Source organism: Loxodonta africana, chromosome 12 (assembly GCF_030014295.1).
Source record: "Loxodonta africana isolate mLoxAfr1 chromosome 12, mLoxAfr1.hap2, whole genome shotgun sequence".
Classification (NCBI taxonomy): Eukaryota; Metazoa; Chordata; class Mammalia; order Proboscidea; family Elephantidae; genus Loxodonta; species Loxodonta africana.
The window spans coordinates 34,336,822-34,353,331 of record NC_087353.1 but is presented as its reverse complement, the minus strand read 5'-3'; positions in this window follow the sequence as shown (position 1 = coordinate 34,353,331).

Below are 16,510 nucleotides of genomic sequence, written 5' to 3'. Positions count from 1 at the left end.
TTCTTCTGGTATCAGGCTGATGGAGTCTCTGATTCATGTGGTCTTTTATTCCTTTGGGGTAATATTTTTCTTTTGTCTTCGGTTTTCTTCATTCTCTTTTACCCTAAGTGGGATGGGACCAATTGATGTATCTCAGATGGGCACTTGCAAACTTTTAAAACCCAGATGCCACTGACCAAAGTGGAATGTAGAACATTTTCTTAATAAACTTTGTTATGCTGCTTGATTTAGATGTACCCCAAACTATCATCCCTAGGCCCCAGCCCAAGCTACTCTGTCCCTCAAAGTGTTTGGATGTGTAAAGGAAATTTCTTAGCTTTTGCTTTGGTCCAGTTGTGCTGACTTCTCCTGTATTGTGTGTTGTCCTTCCCTTTACCCAAGTTGATTCTTGTCTACTACCTAGTTAGTGATTTCCCCTCCCTACCTTCATAACCACCAAAGAATGCTTTTTTCTGTGTTTAAACATTTCTTGAGTTCTTATAATAGTGGTCTCACACAATATTTGTCCTTTTGTGACTGACTAAATTCACTCAGCAGAATGCCCTCCAGATTCATCAATGTTGTGAGATGTTTCACGGGCTTATCATTGCTCTTTATAGTTGCAGTGTTCCATTGTGTGTATGTACTATAATTTGTTTATCCATTCATCTGTTGATGGGCATTTATGTTGTTTCTATCTTTTTGCTATTGTGAATAGTGCTGCAATGAATATAGGTGTGCATGTGTCTATTTGTGTGATGGCTCTTATTTCTTTCAGGTATATCCCTCTCGGGTATATTCCTAGAGTGGGATTGCTGGATCGTGCAGTAGTTCTATTTCTAGCTTTTTAAGGAAGTGCCAAAGCATTTTCCAAAGCGGTTGTACCATTTTACATCTCTGCCAGCAGGGCATAAGAGTTCCAATCTCTCCACAGCATCTTCAACATTTGTTATTTTGTGTTTTTTGGATTAGTGCCAGCCTTCTTGGAGTGAGATGGTATCTCATAGTTTTGATTCGCATTTCTCTAACAGCTAATGATTGTGAGCATTTCCTCATGTGTCTGTTAGCTGCCTGAATATCTTCTTTGGTGAAGTGTCTGTTCATATACTTGGCTCATTTTTTAATTGGTTTATTTGTCTTTCTGTTATTGAGGTGTTGCAGTATCTTGTAGATTTGGGGGATTAGACCCTTATGGAACATGTCATAGCCAAAATTTTTTCCCAGTCTGTAGGTTCTCTTCTTACTCTTTTGATGAAGTCTTTTGATGAGCACAAGTGTTTGAATTTTAGGAGTTCCCACTTATCTAGTTTCTGTTCTGGAGTTTGTGCATTGTTAGTTATGGTTTGTATATTATTTATGCCATGTATTAGGGCTCCTAGCATTGTCCCTATTTCTCCCTCCATGATCTTTATAATATTAGGTTTTATATTAGGTCTTTATTCATTTTGAGTTAGTTTTTGCGTATGGTGTGAGGTATGGGTCCTCTTTCATTGTTTTACAGATGGATATCCAGTTATGCCAGCACCATTTGTTAAAGAGAATGTCTTTTCCCCATTTGGTGGATGGATTTACATCTGAGCTCAGTTCTGTTCCATTGGTCTATGTGTCTGTCGTTGTACCAGTACCAGGCTGTTTTGACTACCATGACATTATAATAGATTCTAAAATCAGGTAGTGTGAGGCCCCTTTGTTCTTCTTTTTCAGTAATGCTTTACTTATCCAGAGCCTTTTCCCTTTCCATATGAAGTTGGTGATTTCTTTCTCCATCTCATTAAAAAATGCCATTGGAATTTGGATCGGGATTGCATTGTATCTGTAGATTGCTTTGGGTAGAACTGACATTTTCACAATGTTGAGTCTTCCTTTCCGTGAGCATGGTATGTTTACCCACTTATTTAGGTCTCTTTTGGTTTCTTGCAGTAGTGTTTTGTAGTTTTCTTTGTATAGGTCTTTTGGGAATGTCAATGTTTTAACCAATTTGGAAATGTGTTTGATAGTACCTACTGAAGCTGAGCCTATGGATATCCTGTGACCCTGGAGTTCTATTCTTAAGTATATATCCAAGAAAACTGTGTACGTTTGTTCTCCAAAGACATGCAGAATAATTTTATAGCAGCATCATTTGCAATAGCCAAAAGAAAATAATTTATATACAAATTGTGGTATTTTCATTAAAAGAAACAATAAATAGCAATGAAAAGAACCACAGCTACACATAACCAGCATTAAAAAATATCATAAATGTTTGTAATATTCAATGGATTAAAGATATAAAATTGTATGCACAGTCTAATTGCATTTATATTAAACTCAAAGACAGACAAAACTCAAGTATATCTCTATCCATAATCACTTCTTGACACTTTTTATATTAAGTGTTTAAGAATCAAGTAACTTGTTTTTGCCCATCTACTTTGAAAGATCTGATTGATCTAATGTTCTGAATAATGTGTCTTGCAACTCCTCTTGGTATCTGATATTTATTTCTGTGAGCTCTTGGATGAAACTGCCAATTAAGCTTCATGTTTCATTTATTCATGTAATTCAATTTCTCCCAACGGGATGCAAACTTTCATTCCTATTACATGGAACATAATTTTGATATGCATTTGCTGGTTGTTTATTTTTTAATTCAGGAAATAATTTCACTCTCAAAAATTGTCTTTTGGTCTGTTCCAATTGTTTGACTTCTTCCTCAGTTATTTGTCTTAGAACTTGGATCATTCCTTTCTCCCTCATCTTCTAATATTGTCTTTTATTATCAACTTATATCTAACCTAAGAGGGTTTCTCAAATATATCTTCCAATTATTATTTCTGTCTCAATAATATCAGCTATTTTCATCACTGCCTCTCGTGTGAATTTTGTTTCTGCCATTATTCTTTTAAGTTTTTCATAATCATTCCTTCTTTTCTGAATTTTTTTTTAAACTCATCTCTTGTCTTTTGCTTTCCATATGTTATCTTTTCATTGCCTTCAGCTATAGCAGCAAGAATGCCAGGCTTTGATACATTCTATTTAAACATTTAAAAATATTTTCCTTCTGTTTTCTCTGAGGAGTGATATTTAGGAGTAAATTCTTCTAAATCTTTCAAGACAATATTTCCTTTCCTGGGCTTCAAAGTCTATTATCAGAGGCTCCAGGTTGGTTTTCTTCTGTATGCTCCTCCCTGTGTAAGAAACTATCTTCCTAGATTTAACATCTATGGAAAATCATATGTGAAATTCCCCTTGCTGGATTACTGGATGCATCAATTTTCCATAGGTCCAAATGGATGGAACCTTTATGCAAACGTCAGCAGATTTTTCCTAACACCATTGCTTTGTTGTATACTACACTACATATTGATGCAATATATAACAAACTGAATGAGTGCACGGAGATCAATTTTTTTTCCTGACTTAATCCTTCTTATAGTGGTTTTCTTGACAGTCTATGACTCTCAAAATTCAGTCTGCCACCATAAGTTCTTCCCTCTCCACATACTTCATGCAGTTGTATTTTAAGGATTGTAGTCTTTTGCTAGATGCTGAAAGAAAAGCAATAAATGTGTGGATCGGAGATAGAGGTGAGATGTGGGAGGAAAGTGGGAGGTGACATAGAATTGCTCCCTACCTGCCTTGGAAAAAAGCTATTGTGCAGTAGAGGGAGAGATTTCTGGTTGGCAGGGAGCTTGTATTTCTGATCAAGAGTGCAAAGAATACCTGAAGGAGGTTGAAATCTTCTAACTACCTTGGTCTCTTTGCCCTCATGTCGATTCTGACTCATAGTGAACATACAGAACAGAGTAGAACTGTCCTATAGGATTTCCAAGGCTGCGATCTTTATGGAAGCAGACTGCCACATCTTTCTTCTCCTGAGCAGCTGGTGGGTTCTACCCACAGACCTTTAGGTTAACAGCCAATTTCTTAACAACTACACCACTAGGGCTCCTAACTACATTCAACTGGACAGATTTCTCACGAGCTTGGAAAATGAATCGTCAATTACACTTTTCAATTTAGTTCAATCAATCTAATAGTAGAAATTCCTTCTAGATTTGGCAATAGGTTTACTGTCAGCCTTAATTTATCCTGTTGTGAGTTACTTTAGTAGTAATTCAGATAGAAAACTTAAGTCTTTCATCCTAAGTAATCTTTTAATAATAATTGCATTTTAAAAAATGTCAATCGACCTTGTAGGATTTGAAATTCTGGGAACATCGTGGACCCGGCCAACACAGAGGCCATTCTGGTTGCACACAGAGTAAAATAGTGGTTCGATTTCATATAGTTTATAATGCAATTCATATTTGAATTCTAAGGAAAGAAATTATCCAAATACCATTAAAAAAAGAGAGAAAACAAAGAAAGAATGGTAAGTTAAGAAGTCAAAACCACGGTGACCCAAGGAATATTATATAGTATATTGAACCTAGAGGATTGGGTTCTATAGGCACAAAAGGAGAGATTATGAGATATTTTGCATGTATGAGGCAGGATGTTGGAACTCAGAAACCTCAGTGAACATGCAGTTAGAAGGAATCTATCCACTAGCACAGATACCAGAAAAGGAAATGTGTTTTAGGAGCAGTGTGTGAAACTATAAAGGGGTAAAACAACAATAACTACCACCACAAAAACACACAAATAACTATGTTTAAAAGAGCTAACATGGAAAATCAAAATGCTAGGTCTGTGTTTGGTACACTTGTAAAGCCTAAATTTGCTCTACCAATGTGAAATTTTAATTTCCAATGTGAGAAATGAATCAAAAAATTGGTTCTAAGCCTATTAAGTCCTTCAACTACTTGGCAAAATTAAAAACAAAAGAAACAAACAAACATTAAAAACATTTCATGGCAACACTTTTAAAACCAAAGTTTTCTGGGAACAGATCCCTTGGGAACGAAACAATGCCAACCGAATGCTTCTTATAATGAAAAAAAAGAAAAAGCACAAACCACATGAGACAGTGACGTTCCAAAAGGGAAATATTAACAAAATAAGAATATTTGATCCCAAAGAACTTGAGATAGTAGACTCTGTAAAATAATGTGTTCAGAATGATTACAGCAATATAATAAGATAAATTATAAGGGAGGATCACAAGACTATAGAATAAAAATAAAATTTAAATGGAATATCTAGGAAATCACACACACATACACACATTTTTTCAAGGAAATTAAATATTCAATGGATGGGCATAATTGAAGAATAAATTGGGGAACCAGAAGTTAAATCTGAGGAAACTCTAAGAATGTAACACATATTGATTAAAAGATGAAAAATATGAAACAAAGCTTAAGAAATATTGATGATAAAAGGAGATGCCCAACATATGGCAAATAAATATTCTACCAGGAGTTTAGAGAGAACAATAAAAGTCAATATTTGAAATGATAATGCCTTAGGTTCTTCCAGAATTGGTAGAAGGTACAAATTCTCACATGAAAATTTTGCCCCAAAAACATAATTAGAATACTGATAATGATCTACACCTAGACATGTTGCCTTGGAATTGCAAACCCCCAAAGGCAAGCAGAGAACCTTGGAGGAGCAACCAAAGAGAAAAGGTAGATTATTTACAGATTTTCATAAATTTATAAAGAAATATTAAAAGAATGAAAATTAGACCTACCCTTAGCAAATATGGAGATAAAATTCATTCATATTATCAAAATACTAAGCAAAAAATAATCAACTTGCAAGTTTTATTCCCAGAGTATTTATTCAAGAGGGCAAAATACTTAACAATTCACAGAACTTTACTGAAATAAATGATAAAAGATGTACTTCACTTACAATGAAATTCAGCCCAGAAAGAAGAAGAGATACGCAAGAAGCAGTTGTAATACAATACTGGTAAACTTGTAAGTACATTTAAATATTCATCAACTGCAAACTACAAGAATGGGAATGACCTCTTCTTTAAGAGTTAAAACTAAACTAGAATTAAAATTCTGTATAACAATAATATGTCAGATAATAGTGCAAACGCATATAGCAATAAGAATAAAAACAAAAAAACAGATTAAATTTGCCAGTTAAAAAATGAAAACCGACAGATAAATATTTTAATCCTTAAAGTTTAGTTAAATGTTTTTTATCAGATTCTCATCCAAAACAATGACACAAAAGGAATCAAAGTTAAGGAACAGAAAAAGACAAATAAAAATTTAACCATAATACATCTGGTATAGAAATATTAATAAACATAAATACCCAATATAAAAATCAATAAATAAATTTGTTTTCTTCATTATTATGCTCTAAGTAACATTATCAAAACATATAAATCTAAAAGTAGACAAATTCTAATAAAATGATTGGAAAACCTATAATAGTATATAGTGACAGTAAAATTTATTAATTTGGATATTTCAGATAATATTTAAGCTAATCAGAAATTTATTTACAAAATGAATGATGATATATAGAAGATTTGCATGTCATCAATAATTAATAAATAAATACAGAACTCTGCATTCAATGAATACAGAATAACCAGATATTTGAAAAGTTGTTCCACCTCAAAGGGAGTGGGAAATGGGATAAAGATTGAAGCTCTGGTTGTAACACTCATATTTCACTACTTAAAAATCTGAAGCAAAAATAGAAAAACATTAGCATATACTATATCTGTGTGGTGGGTACAGAAATGTCTGTTAATGTTCTTTATTATTTTTCAAATAAAAAAGAAAATTTTAACTTGGTTTTGAAACAATTATGTAACAAAAAAAGGGAGCCATAAGGCCCAAATAAGTCTCTGTGATAGGAATAAAAGTGTATTAGTTTTCTATTGCTGTGTAACAAATTATCACAAACTCAATGGCTTAAAACAACACCCATTTATTATCCTAAAGTTGGGTTCACTGCTCAAAGTCCCACCTAAGGTATCTGCTGGGCTATGTTCTCATCTGGAGGCTCTATGGAAGAACTCCCAGGTTCATTCAGGTTGTTGGTAGGATTCAATTCATTGTGGGTGTAGGACTAAGGTCTTTGACTTCGTTCTCTTTCAGCTTCTACAGACTGTCCATCATTCCCTGCCAAGTGTTTCCTTTTCAAAACCAGCAATGGAGGCTCTCCCTCACGTTGAATCTTTTTCATGCTTCGATTCCTTTTTACTTTCATCTTGACCTCTAGAACCGTTTTTAAAGAGCTCATCTGCAAAACCCTTTTGCCATACAATATGGCATAATCACAAGAGTGATATTCCATCTTATTCATAGGTTCTGCTCAGGCTCAGTGGGAGGGGATTATACAGGGGCAAGTGTCATTGGTGCCATCTTAGAATTCTGCCTACCAAAGAAGGTATTCTTAGCCGGTGGCACAGAAGATGGAGGAAAAACCTGGATGTGGATGCAGGGGGAGCCAGAGCTCTTTAGACTGAAGGATCCTTGGCATACAGGGGTTTTCTAAACCATTTTAATTATGAACAATATAATTATCAAAAATGTATAAAACAATGTACAACTGAATGAATGATTATAAGTCACCACAAAGTTCAAGAAATATATCTCACACCTCGGAAACTTTTAATATGTTCTTTTTAATAACAAACTCCTCTTTAACTCCTAAAATAATCACTGTCCTGATGTTTATGTTAATCACTTTCTTGCTTTTCTTAATTATTTTACTAAGTAACATACATCCATGATCATTACGGTTTAATTTAGCTGTTTTTTTGAAAGTATATAAATGGAATTATAATTTATTCATTCTTTGTGTCTTACTTCCTTCAATTAACATTATGTTTTGGCCATTCTTCCATGTTCTTACATGTAGTTGTGGACTTGTCTTTTTTTTTTTTTTGCTGGATAATATTCCATTACACAAATATACCACAAATTATTTATCTATTCTATTGTTGATGGACATTTGGGTTATTTTTAAAATGATGCTAAGGGCACTTTTATACACGACTCCTAGTATATCATGCACATTTTACTTTAGGGTTTATATCTTGGAGTGGAATTTTTGTGTCATGAATATGCCTTTGTTAAAATTTAGTAGATACTGCCAAACCATATCCCTAAATGGTTAAATCAATAGCAATGTATGAGGGTCACTTTGGCCACATCCTCACCAATACATGGTTTTATCAGCTGTTTATTGTTGTTTTTGTTTGCTTGTTTGTTTTCCAATCTGGTGGAGGCATCTTACTGTAACTTCAATTTATATTTTATGATGAGGACATTTTCATGTGTTTATTAGACACTGGGATCTCATCTTTTTTGAAATGTCTGTAAAATATTTCACCCATGTTTCTATTGTGTTGACTTTATTATTTTTATGTAAACCAATTGCTTATATAGTCTACATATAAGCCTGTCTTAGTCATCTAGTGCTGCCGTAACAGAAATACCACAAGTGGATGGCTTTAACAAAGAGAAATTTATTTTCTCACAGTCCAGTAGGTTACAAGTCCAAATTCAGGGCGTCAGCTCCAGGGGAAGGTTTTCTCTGTCAGCTTGGGAGGAAGGTCCTTGTCCTCAATCTTCCCAAGGGCAAGGAGCTTCTCAGGTCCAGGGACCCCGGGTCCAAAGGACACACTCTGCTCCTGGTGCTGCTTTCTTGGTGGTATGAGGTTCCCAACTCTCTGCTTGCTTCCCTTTCCTTTTATGTCTTGAGAGATAAGGTGGTGCAGGCCACACCCCAGGGAAACTCCCTTTATGTGGGATCTGAGTAACTGTTGTGTTACAATCCCACCCTAATCCTCTCAACATAAAATTACAATCACAAAATGGAGGACAACCACAGAATACCGGGAATCATAGCCTAACCAAGTAAATACACACATTTTGGGGGGGACACAATTCAATCCATGACAAAACCCTATGTTGATTTTATATATATATAAATATATATATTTTTTTTCCTTCACTTATGGCTTGCCTTTTGCTCTTTTAATGCTATCTTCGATTAACAAAGGTTTTCAAATTTAATATAGTTAAATTTATATCCTCTTAAATTTTTTCCATGGTATGTTAAATATACCATGGACTGTAAGAAGAATGAACAAATCTGTCTTGGAAGAAATACAGCCATAATGCTCCCTACAAGTGAGGATGGCAAGACTTCATCTCACATACTTTGGAAATGTTATCAGGAGGGATGAGTGCCTGGAGAAGGACATCATGCTTGGTAAAGGAGATGGTCAGTGAAAAAGAGAAAGACCCTCAATGAGATAGACAGACACAGTGGCTACAACAATGGGCTCAAGCATAACAATGATTGCGAGGTTGGCGCAGGATCGGCAGTGTTTCTTTCTGTTGTACATAGGGTCACTATGAGTCAGAAGTGACTCGATGGTGCCTAACAACAACAAGTCTTTTCCTAACATAATGATATGAAAATATTTGCTTATATTAACTTTTAAGAGATCCCCCCACTCCCGACCATTTGGATATTCATTCCTGCTAGAATTTATTATTTAGTATGGTGTGAGGTATGGGTCAATATTCATTTATTCCACTTTGATATCCAATTATACTAGCTCAATTATTTAAGTAGACTACCTTTTCCCTCACTGTTTTGCAGGGCCATTTCTATCATAAGTCGTGTCTCCACATATTCATTGGTCTGTTTCTGGTCCTCTCTTCTATTTCATTGATGTTTTGTTAATTCTTGTCTCAACAGGCAGAGAAGAAGAAAAGGTATCTTTCAATAGAAGCAATAACACGAGTATAGATTCACTGCAAGAATTAGCTTCTGGGACTAGAGAAGAAAGATACTGAAGACTGTTTATACTTAGTTCTCTCAAGGTTCTTATTCCACTCAGAATAAAAGTCAAATCTTACCACGGTGAGTTGTTGGTTCCAATTCTCACTTATCTGTAATAGAACTATGCATCCACACTCTTGCATGGCCTCATCAAAACCACTTATCAATTGACCTTGAGTTTCTCCTAATTACTTGATTAGGCCAATTAGATATTAGTGAAGATAGGAGCAAAAACTTTAGATGAGCTTGCACAGTTGGCCTCACCCTCTTTGAGCTGTGTGATATGCTTTGAGAAGAACATGTCCTACACACTTACTGATCCTTCAGTCTAGACCCTAGTATAAGCACACATGGGGCAAACCTCCCCGAAAGCCGTATCCTGGAGCCAGGACTAACTTACCCATTGCCTGAAACACAGCCACCAAACCAAGCTCAGTTCAGACCAGCTAATCCACAGTCAGCCTGAAGACCTATATGAGTAATATCAATCATTGTTACAAGCAACTGAAGGGATTGTTGATAAAAAGAATGGTATGATTAATTACTTCATTCAAAAACATTTATTGAACATGTACTATATTCAGGGCAAGTGTGTTAGGTAATGCATAAGATATAAAGATGAATACCAGAGTGTTCTTTCTTTAAAAATGATTGTGGTCTTGTAAGAAAACATTGATGGTTTTATTTTAACAGTAGGGACTGAGGAGAATAATATTAGAGCCACAGAGCTGGCTAAAAAGAAATCCAGACAGGAGATGATGAAGACCTGAGCTAGGACAGTGGTAGTAGAAACATACCAATTCAATATGCAACATGATTTTACTCATCAGACATTGTGTACTTACTGCGCTGTCAATAAAAAATCTTTTTGATATGTTTCTGAGCTTTAGAAACTCACAGTCTGGAAGAGGAAAACAAGTTATAAACAATTGCAGTAAAATGCAGGGAATTCCGTAATACAGAAATCGACAATGTTCCATTCAAAAAACCACAGACCCTTTTCATTGATTTATTTAGTCATTCTTCCTTCATTTATAAAAATAAATATTCAATTAATGCCTAGAAGATTCCAGGTACTGTAAAGTGCTGGTCTTGAGAGATTAGTAAGAGTTCTTCAGTAGGAGAAGTTGAAGATGGGAAGGTGGAGAAGACTAGAGAGGGGACTCCAGAGGGTGGAAACAGTATGAGTAAAGGCAGGGGCATGAAAGGGCGTGCTGAACTTGCTGAAGAGTTAGTGGTTCAGTTTGACTGGAGAGATGACTGCCAAGGTTGGGTACAGGCTAGGTAAAGTTAAGAAACATAATAGAAATTTGTATTTTATTATTTTATAATCTTTTCTGATAAGCGTGAGATGTTGCTGAACAATTTTTAAACGGTAAAATGAAAGAATTGCAGCTCCCAGGGACTCTGGTAGCAGTGTTGAGGATGAACTGGAAAGAGAAAGCACTAGGAAGCAGGGAGAAAGGATACACTTGCCATTGCCTACTGTCTTTGGATTTAGGATGGAGGCGTGTAAGAGCACTCTAAAACTGAGGTGCTTGGCATGATTAAAAATGACTGACCCAAACCTGAATCAAAACTCCATTTTTGAATTAAATTTTACCTTGTCCTAAGTCTTCATTTCTGCTTTCCTATAACTATAATCTGTGATTTAGTCTGATGTCATGTAACTACTTACAAAACTTTAACCACCCTTAGCAAACAATGAAGGGGGCAAGAATGTGGATTGTGAAGAAATGTTCATCAGGAAATGTTTATTAAGATGGTCTCAGGAGAATGCTTGTGCGGTATGCCCAAGGAAGAACAATTTTAGAAAATTGCTTGCTAGGTTGCTTCCAGGAAGTCTGTTAGAAAGAGATCAGCTAACCTTGTAAAATTTCAACATGCAATTGTCTTGTAGCCATATGTAATCCCCAGGCCCCATGATTATGATCACATAATCCCGTCCCCATTTTTCTGAATAAAAACCTTGCCTCTCTTTCAGAATGTTGAAAAGTTTTGTGAGTCCACATTGTGTTGCCCAGCCTAGGTGTTATATTCCTCAAATAAAACTCTTTGCTTTCACCTTTAATAGAGTGTAAGTTTTGATCAGGGCTACGACAGGGGTAAGAGATGTGAGAAACTTTTTCTTTTTTTAATTAAAAAGAATGATAGGTTCACAAAAGCAGAATTTTACATTATGTTCACTGCTGTATCACCAGTGCCAAGAGATGGCACCTGACATACTGTGAGTGCATAAAAAATATTTTTAACAATATTTTTTAACAAGTCAACAAGGAGATAGGTCAACAAGGACATGATGAAAAAAAAAACCAAACCCATTGCCACTGAGTCAATTCTAACTGATAACGACCCTCTAGGACAGAGTAGAACTGCCCTATAGGGTTTCCAGTGGAGGCCTAGTGGCACAGTGGTTAGGTGTTCAGCTGCTAACCAAAAGGTGGGCAGTTTGAATCCACCCGCTGCTCCTCCAAAACCCTATGGGGCAGTTCTACTCTGTCCTATAGGATCGCTATGAGTGGAATCGACTTGAGAGCAATGGGTTTGGTTTTGGTTTGATAGTGTTTCCAAGGAGTGGTCGGTGAATTTGAACTGCTGAACTTTTGGTTAGCAGCTGAGCTCTTAACCAGTGTGCCACCAGGGCTCCAGCACATAATATATACAAAAAATTTGAAACACTGCTTTAAGTTACGAAGCACAATCAAATAAATACTAGTAAACCTACTATCCAACCTAGAACTAGAACCTAATCCATACCACCAAAGAAACTTGCTTGTTCATTTCTGACCCCATCCTCCTACCTCCTCTCAGAAATAGTGTTGCTATCCAATTATATTTTTACACATATACATGTTTTATTTATGTAAATGTTTTTTTATAAGTATATAACTTATTTTATAATTATCTATATAAACTAAATATATAGAAGAATGCATCATTTTTTGCTCCAACCTGTACATTATAAAAAGTAGTAGTTCCAATAAGCACATGCAAGATGCTCAACATCATTAGATCTTACAGAAATGCAAATCAAAACCACAATAATATACTACTTCATACCCACCAGCATGGCCAAAATGACAGATAATAACCAGTGTTGCCAAGAAAATGGAAAAGTTGGAGCTCTCGTACTTTGCTGGTGGGATGTTAAAATGGTACAGCCACTTTAGAAAACAGTTCAGCAGTTCATCAAAATGTTAAACATACAGTTACCACATGACTCAAGATTCCACTCCTTGGTATACAAAAGCCCTTGTCATCGAGTCAATTCCGACTCATAGCCACCCTATAGGACAGAGTAGAACTGCCTCATACGGTTTCAATGAGTGGCTGGTGGATTCTAACTGCCGACCTTTTGGTTAGCAGCCCTAGTTTTCCTGTAGCTTTTAACCACTGAGCCACCAGGGCTCCAATCCTAGGTATGTACTCAAGAAAATTGAAAACATACGTCTACAGAAGAACTTGTACATGAATGTTCATATCAACCTTATTTATAAAAGGCAAATTTCTATCAACTGTTGAATGGATAAACAAAATGTGGTATATCTATAAAATGGAATATTATTCAGCCATAAAAAGGAATGAACCACTGATAATTTCTACAGCACAGATGAACCTTGAAAACATTATGCTGAGTGAAAAAAGCTGGACACAAAAAGTAAAATAGTGTCTGAATTCACTAGTGAAATGTCCAGAATAGGCAAATCTATAAAGACAGAGAGTAGATTAGTGGTTGCTAAGAGATGGAGAGAAAGGAGAATAGGGAGTTACTTCTAATGGATTCAGGGCTTCTTTCTGGGGTGATGAAAATGTTCTAAAATTAAATAGTAGTGATGGGTGCATAACTCTGTGAATATACTAAAAACCACTGAATTGTACACTTCAAAAGGGTTAATTTTATGGTATGTGACCTGTATCTCCACAAAGGTATTATAAAAATGCTAGTGGCACTTTGTATTAGCCCCAAGGAACCTGTTTTTTACGTTCAAAATTTTATTACTAGCATTCACCCACCTTGTTGCATATGCATGAACTTATCCTTCCTGCAGTACAATATTCCACTATGAAAATATAACAGTTTAGTCATTCATTCTCCCATCAATAAACATTAGTGTTATTTCTAGTTGTAATACTATCATAAACAACATTGCTTTGAACATTCTTTGTATGTGTCCTTCCTTTTAAAGGGTATATACCTAGGGTATGATTGCAAGATCATGAATACGCACATCATTTACTTAAAAGATATTGTCAAATTGTTTTTGAGGTGGCTTTATCACCTCACACACTCACCAAGGGTATACAAGAATTCTCATTGCTCCAGAAAAAAAGAATGGTTCTTAATTTTTGCCACTCTATTTTTTTTTTATTGAATTTAAAATGATGTTTTGTGTTCTTAAATTGTGTTTCTCTGATCACTAATGAAGTTGAGTGTCTTTTTATGTGTTTATTTGCCTTTACTGTTTTATGTTCTCCGAATTGCCTATTTTTTCTATTGGATTTTATGGGCTTTCCTTATTGACTTTTATGAGTTCTTTAGAGATTTTGAATTATAATGCTTTTTTAGTTATAAGTGTTGCAAATAAATCCTCCTAGTATGCTGCCCGTATGTTTACTTTATGATATCATTTAATGAACAGCAGCTCTTAAATTTAATATAGTCAAATTTTAAAATATTTTCCTCTAGTTAATGCATTTATGTGTTATTTAAGAAATCCTTTCCTGCTCAAAGGTCATTAAGATATTTAATCTATATTTTCTTGTAAATGTTTAAAGATTACACTTCATATATGTCTGTATTTCAATTGGAATTAAATTTTGAGCCAGATGTGAGATAAAAACAAACAAAAAATCAGTTGTCATCAAGCCAATTCTGACTCATAGCGACCCCATGTGTTGCAGAGCAGGACCACACTCCACAGAGCTTTCAAGGTGGGAAACTTTCAGAAGCATTATCACGAGGCCTTTCTTCTGAGGCACCTCGGATTGGGTTTGAATCACCAACCCTTCTGTTAGTAGTGGAGTGCTTAACCATTGTGTCACCCAGGGATGCCAGAGATAGAAGCAAGTCAAAAATCCAATTGTATTTTCTTCCAAATGTATAACCAATTGCCATAGCACCATCTGCTGAATACTGAGTTATGATGCCTATTCTGACAAACATATATCTGTAGGTCTTTTTGTGGCTTCCCCTTGGGCTTCTTTGTTCAACATGTCAATCTTTAACTCAATATCACACCTAATTAAATACATTTACACTAATATGGCAGCCAATAACCACATTGACTATTGAGCACTTGAAATGAGGCTAGTCCAAATTAAAATGAACTCTGTCATTATAAAATACACAATAGTTTTTGAGGCCTTCATATGAAATAAGTACGTAAAATATTTCTTTACTAATTTTATGTTAATTACATGCTGAAATAATATTTTACATGCATTGTACTAATTAAAATTATTATTACACTTCATTTAAATTTTTCTTCCACTTTTTTTAATGTAGCTTCTAGAAATTTTAAAATTATATATGTAGTTCCCATCATATTTCTATTGGACAACACTGGTATAGCTATATAACATCTTAATACTGGGTAAAAAAAAAAAAAAAATACCCCAGATTACTCTTCTTCAGGGGTGTCTTGCCTATTCTGGGCCTTTGCTTTTTCATATAAATTTTAGATTGACTTTGTAAGGTTCCATGAAAAAACTTTTTGGGATTTTAATTGGAATTGCATAGAATTTATTGCAAATTATGGTAAATTATGGCAGAACTGACATATTTAAAATATTGAAATTTACTACCTGTGATGGTTAAGGTTGTGTGTCACCTTGGCTAGGCCATGATTCTCAGTGGTTTGATAGTCATATAATGATGTAATCACTTCCATGATGAGATTTGATATTATGTGATCTCTTCCATGATGGGATCTGCTGTGAGTAGCCAATCAGTCAAAAGGGAGTTCCCTTGGGTGTGCGGCCTGCATTGAATATAAATGGATATTCTCGAAAGGCTTGTAGGCTTTTAGTCATTCTGGATCCTACAGCTGGCTCCTGTTCATCTGGCCTCTGGTTCTTGGGACTTGAGCTACCAGCTTACCTGCAATCTTGCCTGCTGGTCGTTAGGATTCATCGATCTTCACAGCCCGTGAGCAGGGGCCCTGCTTTCCGACCTGCCAATCCTGGTTTGCCAGCCCCTGTGGGTTTTTTTTTTTTTTTTTTTTTTTTTGTGGTTTAGTGCATCAGAAAAAGCCTCTATCCTGACCCACGGACTTGGGACATTCCAGCCTCTACAACCATGTGAGTCATTTCCTTGATATAAACCTCTCTCTCTCTATATAAAATATCTTTATATGCGTTACTAGTTTTTGCTTCTCTAGAGAGCCCAGCCTAAGGCATTTGGAACTGAGAGTGGTTCTAGGGAAAAAAAAGATTGTAAAGATGAGTTTTCTGAATTGGTTCTGAGGTCCGATTAATCTTACATATGTCGACGACTCTGCTCCCAGTAGTAAAGGGCACTGCTGACCCATGGCATGAAGTGGCAATTCAAATACGTAAAATAACACCACCAATAGATCAGGTATTGGTGAAAGGCGAGGCTCTGGGTGACGGCATGTGTGATAACTTTCTACAATTTTGTTATAATGAGAAGTATAAGAAAGCTGGTTAGTTGGTCCTAATTTCACTAGACAAACTGGTGAAAGAAAGAGATACGCTCAGGGCTTCAGAGTCAAAGCTCAAGTGCCAATTAAACAACCTCAAAGTTTCCACTTGTGCTTTGAAAGAAAGCCTCATTTCTTGTAAAAACAGAGCTGATATTGCC